A 9,849-nucleotide genomic window follows, 5' to 3' on the forward strand; every position below is an offset into this window, starting at 1 on the left:
CAAAAGACTATTACAAAAAACTGCTCTTTACCTGCTTTCTTTTGTTGCAAGTAGCTATCAGCTATTTATAGTATAGCACAAGCTCTGTGAGAGAGATAAATGAGGCTCACTCAGGTAAACAGAGAAGCAGCTCTTTTACAGAAGGTGTGTTTAGATGGCAATGCTTCACAGTCCTGCCATTATATTTTATTTTAATGGCATGAGAAAACAGCATAGGTAGGTACTAGGCTATTGACCCTAGGGCCTATACAAGCCTAGCCAAAAATGTACCCTGGCTTTCGCCACCCAAGAAAATTATTTTCCTGTGCCCCTGTCAAGAAGAACCACAAAAGTGATCCCCGGGGTGAATTTCCTATTACCCATCCAATCATCAAAGATTTTTCTTGAAGAGTGCTAATGAGGAGCTTTGTTTGATGCAGATAGGTACTTTGTTCCAGAGTATGGGAAGTCTCTGGGACAGGAATCTATCCCTCCAGCATGTTCTGTTTATTGTGGTGACAAGGTTTAGGTCCCTAGATTGTGTAGCTCAGAGGGATTGGGATTTCTTTAAGTGGCGCATGTCCAACAGCTCTAGGTTTCACATAGCTTTGTATGTTAGGCAGAGATCGCCTCTGAGTAGGCGATATGTGACGGAGTAAAGCTGGAGTTTTTTGAGACTGTCTGCGTAAGGCATCTGTTTGAGGCCAGTAATCCTCTTTGTGAGGTATTTTTGCGGCCTTTCCAGTTGTAGATGTCTTGTGAGGTACATACCAAAAGGGGCGTTGTACTCTATAATGGGTCTAATGAGTGATGAGTAGAGGGGAACAAGGACTTTTTTTTTCTGGATGAGAAACCTTTTGTGATGGTGTGCCACGCAGAATGATTTCCTGACCACTTTGGAGATGTGATTATCAAAGGAGAGACTGTCCACCTGTGTCCCAAGGTCTCTTATCACACTTTCGGTGATAAGTAGACTACCACAGATTTTTTAACAAAGGGGATTACAATGCACTTTTTGGAATTGAGCTTGAGACCATGTCCACACCAGGCATCTGTCTCAGTGAGGCCCTTTTGTAGGATGTCCACATCGATAGGAGTTTCAATTATGGCTCCTAGTTTGCAGTCATCTGCGAATTTAGTTAGCCAAAGACCTTCTGTGTTTGAGACATAGCTACAGAATGCTGTGTGGTTGTCTTTAGAATCAGTGGCAATTTTGTTTTCATAACTAGCTTTGGAGGATTTTATGAGGGATCTCAGCTTCTTACTGAGGCTGACCAGGGAGTTCCTCCAATTGTGGGATTTTACTCTTTTTTTTTTTTTTGCAACAGTTTCTTTCTTCTGTTGTAGAGTTTGTTTATGGCAGACCACCACCAGAATGGCTTCCTTTTTTTGGAGGATAGCATCTTGGTTCTGTTAGGGATAGCACGATCCATGCACTCGTGTAAGTGCTTATAAAGTGCATTTGTGTAGGATTCAGCAGTCGTACCTCTACTGTCCATCTGCATGGGTGTCATGAAGTTTGCCACTTCTGTCTTAAGAAACGTGAAGTTGGCTTTGGAGAAATTTTTTACGGTTGTTTTCCTAATGGGGGGTGGGATCGGGATGTAAATGTCTAGGGTGATTAGCTTGTGGTCGGATCTGAACAACAAGGAGCTGACCTCTGGTGTGGAACACCAGTCACCCATGTTGGTGATGACCAGGTCTAAGATACTGCTGCCTCTGGTGGGGGTGTGGATAAGTTGATCCAAAGTGTTGGAATTGATGATTTCCAGAAAACGTTGAGCAAAAGAGTTGGTACAGGAGTAGTTTTCCAGTTAATGGTACGGTAGTTGAAATCACCCATTATTAGAGTGTTGGGTTGTACCTTAATATTTTCCAGTGTATCAAGAAAAGAGGAGTGGAAATCCTGGGGCATGGTGGGGGGGGGGGGTCTGTAGCAAGCTACAATCTGGATTGTGGTTTTGCCCAGAGTTAGTTTAACTTGGATAATCTCGGATGCATTATGCTGAGCAACTAGTTTGGAGGTGTGGATATCCTTAATGAATATGGACACGCCTCCACCTTTAGTGTTTCGGTCCAGGTTTGGTGGCCGAAAGGTGTGGTATGAATTATAGTCTGGTAATGCAGGGGTGCGCTCTGGAGCTTTGAACCAGGTCTCTGTCACTGCACAGATGTCAATGTTCTCCATTTTAAGGAGTGCCTCGAGTGAGTGCATTTTGAGGTTTAGACTTCTAGCATTGAGTAGCATTCCTCTCAGATTTTGCTTGCTTGTACCCGTTACGGTGGTGAATGTGTCATTTGAACCTTGCCTAAAAAAGGCACTATAGGGGTGGCAAGAGCCTTTGCCAGTATCTGGAATCCCAAGGGCGACAGGTGCAGGCCATCTCTGGCAAAGCAGCGTGGTCTGTCTATCATGTCATCCCAGGCAGACAGATACTGGATTCCCTTAGAATGACACCAGAAGCTTAGCCAATTGTTAAAGTCAATCATTTTGTCCTTGTACTGTGGTGTCATTCTGGGTGATGGCAGGATGCTACTCAGAGCTAGGGTCATACTGGCCTGGGCTACAAGATCAGAGAGCTCCTCCAGGTCTCTTTTCATGTAGTCCAGGGAGGTACATCTCAGGTCATTCACACCAACATGGACAATGACAGAGTCATATTTGTATTTGTTGTGGAGTGACCCGACTGCATGCGTTATGTTGCAGATCCTGGCACCTGACAGGCAGCTGACACTAACTGTTTCTTTGTTTAGCCTGGTGAGTGGAACATCAGTGTGCCTGACTATAGAGTCACCTGAGTGTTGGGTACGTTATGCCTTATGGGCTGTAGTTGAGTGGCACACTGAGTATGTGGGCTGTGTGTCATTTGGGTAGTGTTGGGGGGGTGGAGGTTGCTTGCATTTCTGCTTTGGAGGTCTCTGTTTGGGCAGATTAGTACTGAGAGCTCCGCGAATGTAGGTGTGTGTGTGTTTTGGTGGTGTAGGTTTTGAGGGACTATGTGAGGAGTGCGGTGCAGTGCAAGTGTTTACCTTCTCCTCTTGACCGTCTAGGCCAGTCTTTGGTAAAGAGAGCTTTGCTTCCAGTTTGGCTATATAAGTATATCTCTCACAGGTCGTAGTGTTGGGTGGTAGGAGGAGAGGGTTGTCTGTGTACATGAGGCAATTACTGCATTGTCCCAAGATGCCCAGATTCATCAGGTAGACAGGAGAAACAACGGGAGCTGACCTTTAGCCATGCCTGAATAGGTGCTTATTTATTAAGTACTAAAAACTGTTTTCCTCTAAACAAGTGAGGAAAGTTGAGTGCTGCAGTAATTTGCAACTTATTTAGCGCTTACAAGGAGTTCTGAACAAGTGCTGAGATCAAAGAAACAGATGAGTGCTAAAACTAAAAAGCTGGCTAGTTGCAAGGGAAATTTTGAAAAACAGACTTTATGCCGCCAGGAATAGTTTAACCCCAGTTAAGTGGGGGGGGGGGAGCTTAGGAGCTCACAAACAGTCCTGGACACAGCAAATCCATATCTGACCTGCCAAAGGAAAGGGGGGAAGCAAGCTTAGAATTTTTTTTTTTTTCAGTGAAGTGGAAATGGAGAAAGCTGGAACAGAAGTTAATTCAACGTTAAGAATCTGAGTGGGTTGGCCTTCACAAATGTTCTCTATTAGATTGAGTGAACTAATGACACTAGACTGGGAGGAGTGTCACAGATCAAATATACAGTATGGACGGGCAACTGCAAAGCCACCAAGTATAAGAACACACAATACTAGGGAGGGTGGATGGGAAAAAATTAAAATTACAGTTCCTAGCTGTAGCCGCTAAATGAAAGTTTTAAACAGATCAAGGAGCAGACTCGAGGATGCTTTTAACAGACAAAAATGCACAGAAAAGTTCATATAGAGCACTCACAAACAGAAAATACAACTCTCAGTATGAAAAACCACTTCCTTATGTCTGGCATGAGTCATATAAAGAGGACTTGAAATGTATTCTGGGAAAAAGGAAGGAAAGCAAGAAAATAAGATCACGTTACCAGGGCAGGCCCCATCATCCGCCATTTTGAGAGAAACACGTTAAATTTGTAAAAGAAGTACTTGGAGTGATTTTTGAGGCATTAAAATAACGCAAAAACAAAGATACAATGAAAAAATATGTTTTTTGAGTTCTAAGGTGGAGTTTTCCAGGAGCACTCCACCCTCTCATAAAGTTTAACTCAATCGTTGAGTTTCTTTTCTCCCTACAATATGGTTCCAGCATTATGCATGTACCAGAAATCTGCTTGTAGTTTTTAAAACTTTTATTTCCTTGCATTGAAGTCAAAGGAAGGGAATGCCCACCTACTTTTTTTTTTTTTAAACTCATCTTCTCACATACTTTGCAGAGAAGTTAGTCTCCACCTGCATGACATATCATAGACACAGCTAAATCTGTAGTTTACCCTGTCAGGTACTGCTGTCAATCTTAGATGGGCAATTAATCCTGCTGTCAGGAACACAGCAGCTGATATAAAAAAAAAGAAAGCTGTGGAATTGTTTCCACTGTTTTTATTGCAGAGGGGAGGAGAACTTAACACCCCCCTTTCATAGCAAAACAAAGCAATTAGATCAGTCAGAGGTTTAAAGGAAATTGTCAACTCTTCTGACAAATTTATATAAGCAGCAGCCCAGTATTTAAATTCTGAGCTTTAAATGTTATTTATAATAGTTTGTGTTAAGATAACTTATGAGTAGTTGCAAAGATTTCTGTGACATTTAGAGAAAAGTCAGTAAATATTTTTTCTTGTAAAGTATAAATGCATTTACCATTTTCAACCCCCCACATTACAGGCCAGAACTGCAGAAAGAGAGTCAGGTGGCAACCCTATCAACTAGGTACACTGATACTGTTCATAAAAAAGGACTTTTATGCTTTGTGTGACATCCATCCAGAGGGGGATGCATATCTGGTACATGCTAGGGTTACCACCCATCCCACTTTGAGAGGGACAGTCCCTCTTTGGGCAGCTGTGTCCTGACAAAAAATATTAAAAAGGGCAAATGTCCTGAGATAGGACATAATTATGTCCCATATTTTATGTAATAGTTGCATAAAATAGTTATTTCTGTATCTAAAATACCTAAATGTTACAAGAAACATAATAAGCAACGAAACTGCTACAAGAATAAGCTTTTATTTAGGAAAAAAAAGTTAAGTTCTATCCTTTGTACTGACCGTGGGTATGTGTTGGCCTGTAAAATCTGATGTGTGTCCCGAAAATGTCCCACTTTGGCCATTTGAAAAGGTGGCAACCCTAGTACACGCAGATTCATTGTAAGAGATTCCTACAGACTGAGTCAGTCCTTGCATTGTCAGAGAGCAACCATAATATACAGCTGAATTTACTTTAACATACATTTACTATGTGTCCTTGCATTAAGAGCACTAAGAAAAGGAAATCAGAAGGCTATGTTTAAATGCACACACACACACACACACACACACACACACACACACACACACACACACACACGCTTTTCTACATATGTCCTTTATATACATATACAGAAACACAAATACACACACACATTGTGTGTGCATACAGTGACTTTATAATAAACATAATATAGTCAAGCATTATTAATGTATACATTCTAGTAAATTTTGCTGAATGATTTACTTGGTCACACATTGGTTGTGTGTTCTACATGCAATCTTGGTCAATGTCTTTCTGTCAGTATTTTTTTTTTATTTGTATTGATAAGTGCATTTAATAACTGTTATTATCTTTGCCAGTGCAGCTTATGTTGTGGCGGTATTTTTTTTTATTTGTATTAATAAGTGCATTTAATAACGGTTATCTTTGCCAGTGCAGCTTATGTTGTGGCTGAAAAGGATCCTGGAACCAATTTACTTTCCTGGTTATCAAAGTATAAATAAATATGAAGTAGAAAAAAGGAGGGGGAACATGACAGAAATAATTGAACTAGTAAAGCACATTTCAAGTCTGCATCATTCATGAGAGAGAAAAATCCTCTCACTGAAGGCATTGGGAAGTAGCAGACAGACTAAGTTTGGAGTCCTGCTACTTGTAAATGTACAGCAAAGATTATTTACTGCAGTGAGAGTTTTCACACCTCAGCTTGAGAGTATGGGGGAGGGTTTATCAAGTTTGTAAGAGGAGTCTTTTGTAGTCCTAACAAAAAACTGTTTTTTATCTGCTTTTTTTGCTGCAAGTAGCTAACAGCTATTTATAGCATAGCACAAGCTCTGTGAGAGAGATAAATGAGGCTCAGTCAGGTAAACAGAGAAGCAGCCCATTTACAGAAGGTGTGTTTAGATACCTGTGCTTCACAGTCCTGCCATTATATTTTAATGGCATGAGAAAACAGCACCATTTCCTTATGTCTGGCATGAGTCATATAAAGAGGACTTGAAATGTATTCTGGGAAAAAGGAAGTAAAGCAAGAAAATAAGATCACGTTACCAGGGCAGGCCCCATCATCCGCCATTTTGAGAGAAACGCATTAAAATTGTAAAAGAAGCACTTGGAGTGATTTTGAGGCATTAAAATAATGCATAAACAAAGATACGATGAAAAAAATATGTTTTTCTGAGTTCTAAGGTGGAGTTTTCCTTTAATGCTTCCATTTCCTATTCCTGTGCATAAGCCTTACATAACATTTACCATGTCTGTGAACCTCATCCTGTAATACCAGTGGTCATACCTTTTGAACTTCATCCCGAAATACCAGTGGTCTTACCTTTTATAAAAAAGTTTAACTAGAAATGGCAAGAAAAGGCTCAAACAATTTGAGCCAGAAGAAAGTTTTAACTAAATCTTTATACAAACATGTTTTGGATTCTGTGAGCTATACTAGTTATTTCAGGTTTTAGGAATTGTTGGGTATGATATGACAAATGGATATTCATGCCAAATTAGAGAGTTCAGGACACATGCACGGTGAGTTCAAGTTGCATCAAGTAAGCCCCTAGGGATTAATCAGCTTGTGTCAAATCAAACCCACCCATCCATCCATAATCCCTTTCCCCCCCACTTTTACACATGGGGTTGGGGGTGTCACTTTAACAATTGACAATCATTTAGAGCCAATGTTTACACCACCAGGTGGCTAGCCCTGCCACTGTAGTTCTTTCACACCACACACACCCAAGGCCAATTCAGAGTTTCCAATCCACCGACTGCATGTCTTTGGGAATGTGGGAGGAAATCCACATGAACACAGGGAGGTCATGTAAACTCCTAACTAAAGGCACCACAGCTGATAATTTAACTGGGAAACCGCTTGCTGTGTGCCACTGTGCTGCACTTTGTGTCATCTTAAAAGATTGTTAAAGCATTAAACTCATTAAATGTCAACATGAAACACAGCTCCTGCATACAGGCCTAACAGACTTTAAATGACTGAAAAAGTCCTACAATTACGCTGCAACGGGTGTTCACAACTTGGGCCATTAAGTAGTTGTACCTGAAATTTTAACAACTCTTAGTTACAAAATTTCAAGAAAAGTGAAAATGTTTTACTCATAAAATGCTTTCTAAGCCTGATGTAACATGTTAAAGTGAAAAAAAAGTAAATTAGGTTTATCTGAAATGGGCAAAGAAGAAAGAAAGACATCACATTACAAGAGCTCTAAATAAACAAATACACTGCAAAATGTAAGAGTTAACATCTTTACAAATGCCAGTACTTCAAAGGAAATATATTTAGGAAAGGCAAAAGTTCCCCTTTTCAAACTTTTCTCTATATTATAGATTTTTCCATCTGTTCTTACAGTGTGCAGCAGGAAAACTGGGCATAAGTTTCTAAGACTATTATCTACTAGGTTCAAAATATCCTTAGGAGTTAAAAGGATGCTATAATCATTGAAAGAAAACTAACACCCCAGTGTCAGAAACCTAGATACACAAACAGGACCCCTTTGCAGCAGTTTGTAAAATGTACTTTAAGGCCCTCCCATATTTACATAATACACCAAACATCTACTTAAGGTCCCAGCTCTGCAGTGAAAGGCATTCACTAAGAGATGGAAACTGCATTTATGTATTTTTCCCATTTGTTAACCAAACAATCTCTAAAACAGAAGTAGCCACAGAGCATTTGCTTCAGTTTTGTGTGTGTGGGGGGTTGTACATTTCTACTTAGTACCTCTTAGTTCCATTCTTTCCTTTGTGGTTTATCAAGATAAACTCAGACACAAGGATCTCCTTTTATGAATGGACGTTAATTGAAGTGCTGAGAGTAATACAGTAGAAAAAAAAAGGACACTGAGGGAATCAAATGCTGCACAAGACAAATCTTAATAGCAGCTCACTTTCAGGTAAAACTGTTTGATATTCTGCAGAAGGAGCTGCCTTCTACAAGGTTTAGAGCACAACCCTCTTTCCAGCAAATCATTTACAGCACAGAAGCCCAAATGTGTTAATGCATGGAAGCCCCGAATAACCAAATGTACTCTAGTATTGTTTCTTCCCACGTCTTCTGTACAAACATTGCACAAATGTTCATAAATACACTAACATGTGTGTATTCTGTGTTTATGATACATCTAACTAACTTTATAGGCAAGTATTAGGCAGTCTGCAGACCAATACAAACCTAGGCACAAAACCCCTATTCAAATGTTCCTTCCAGCCTCAAGGATATTGCATCCAACTATCTCATACAAAATGCCTGGGAAATCCACAGAAGCTGATTCTGGCATAGAAGTACCACAGATGCCGTCACATGTGTTAGACCCTTCATCTGTTGTGTTAGGAGGATCAGGAACAGAGTCGGACAGTGATGAATCTGTACCAGATCTACAAGCAGCAGACTCTCTTCAGACAACACAACACAGCAGTCACAGCTTGCAGCAGCTGCTGAAATGGATGAAGAACAGTCAGTAAAGCAAAACAAAGCAGAAGTGGAAAAAAAAGGCAATGTCGAAACTTGGCCTTGGCTAGGTCACAGGGGTAACAAGGATCACAATCAGAAAAATCAAAGAACATCTTATTTGTCATCACAAAGTCAAGATGTTTATAAATGTCCGGCATCGGACACGTACATTGTTTTTGGGGAGGCCAAGATTGAAGACTTGTTTCAACAAGCACAGTTAGCAGCTGCAGAAAAATTCAAGGTTCAATGTGAAGCTACTTCAAATGTACCGTAAAACGCACAGACACCAACTGTCCAAGAGGAAAAGGATATAGAGTTGGTTATGCCTCAGGTTAATGCGCCCAGAGAAAAGGCTATCCGTGCACTGAAGAACTATAATATTACTGTGAGAATTTTAGACTGCCCATCCAATTATCTAGGTTTACTTTGACTGCAGCAAGGGTGCTACTCTTGCTTGATACTAGTGGAAGATTGTTCCAAAGGTGAGGGATACACTGGGATATGAATCTATCATGCCATGTTTAATTTACCTGCTGGATGAAGGTTTAGATCTTGGGAATTTGAGGTACCATTTGTTCTGTAAATAATAGAAGGTCAAAGAGGGTTGGATATTTGTCTCTTTCAGCCTGCATATCTATTCATAACTGGCATAATTATTTTGCCATTGTTTCAGTTTAAAACAAATTTAACAGTGTTAAAGTCTGTCATGGCAACAGAATTTGGCCACCAAACAGACTGGACTGGAGTCCCACCACATGCCAGATATGAGGAACATGGGGCTATAGTCCTTGGATTTATTTCACTGCCCTTGTAAATCCGGATTCCATGACAGGTAGAACTTCTTGAGTAACACCACAAGACCCTAACAGGCTAAAGTAGAAATGATGCAAACAAATCTGATCACTAACCAATTCTTCAACTATAACCATGCCTCAAGTGCATACAGGGAACATGCACTGCTGCTCCTGATAAGGGCTTCTGACACCTGCACCCAGA

The 9,849-nt window shown here is 40.4% G+C and overlaps 1 pseudogene; it reads left to right on the forward strand.

Annotated features, from left to right (window-relative positions):
* The first annotated feature begins 8,600 nt into the window (after nt 1-8,600).
* On the forward strand, nt 8,601-9,298 carry LOC122793699 (annotated as a pseudogene).
* Nucleotides 9,299-9,849: the final 551 nt, after the last annotated feature.

Source organism: Protopterus annectens, chromosome 2.part0 (genome assembly GCF_019279795.1).
Source record: "Protopterus annectens isolate FY-2018-M chromosome 2.part0, PAN1.0, whole genome shotgun sequence".
In the NCBI taxonomy this organism is placed as follows: Eukaryota; Metazoa; Chordata; order Ceratodontiformes; family Protopteridae; genus Protopterus; species Protopterus annectens.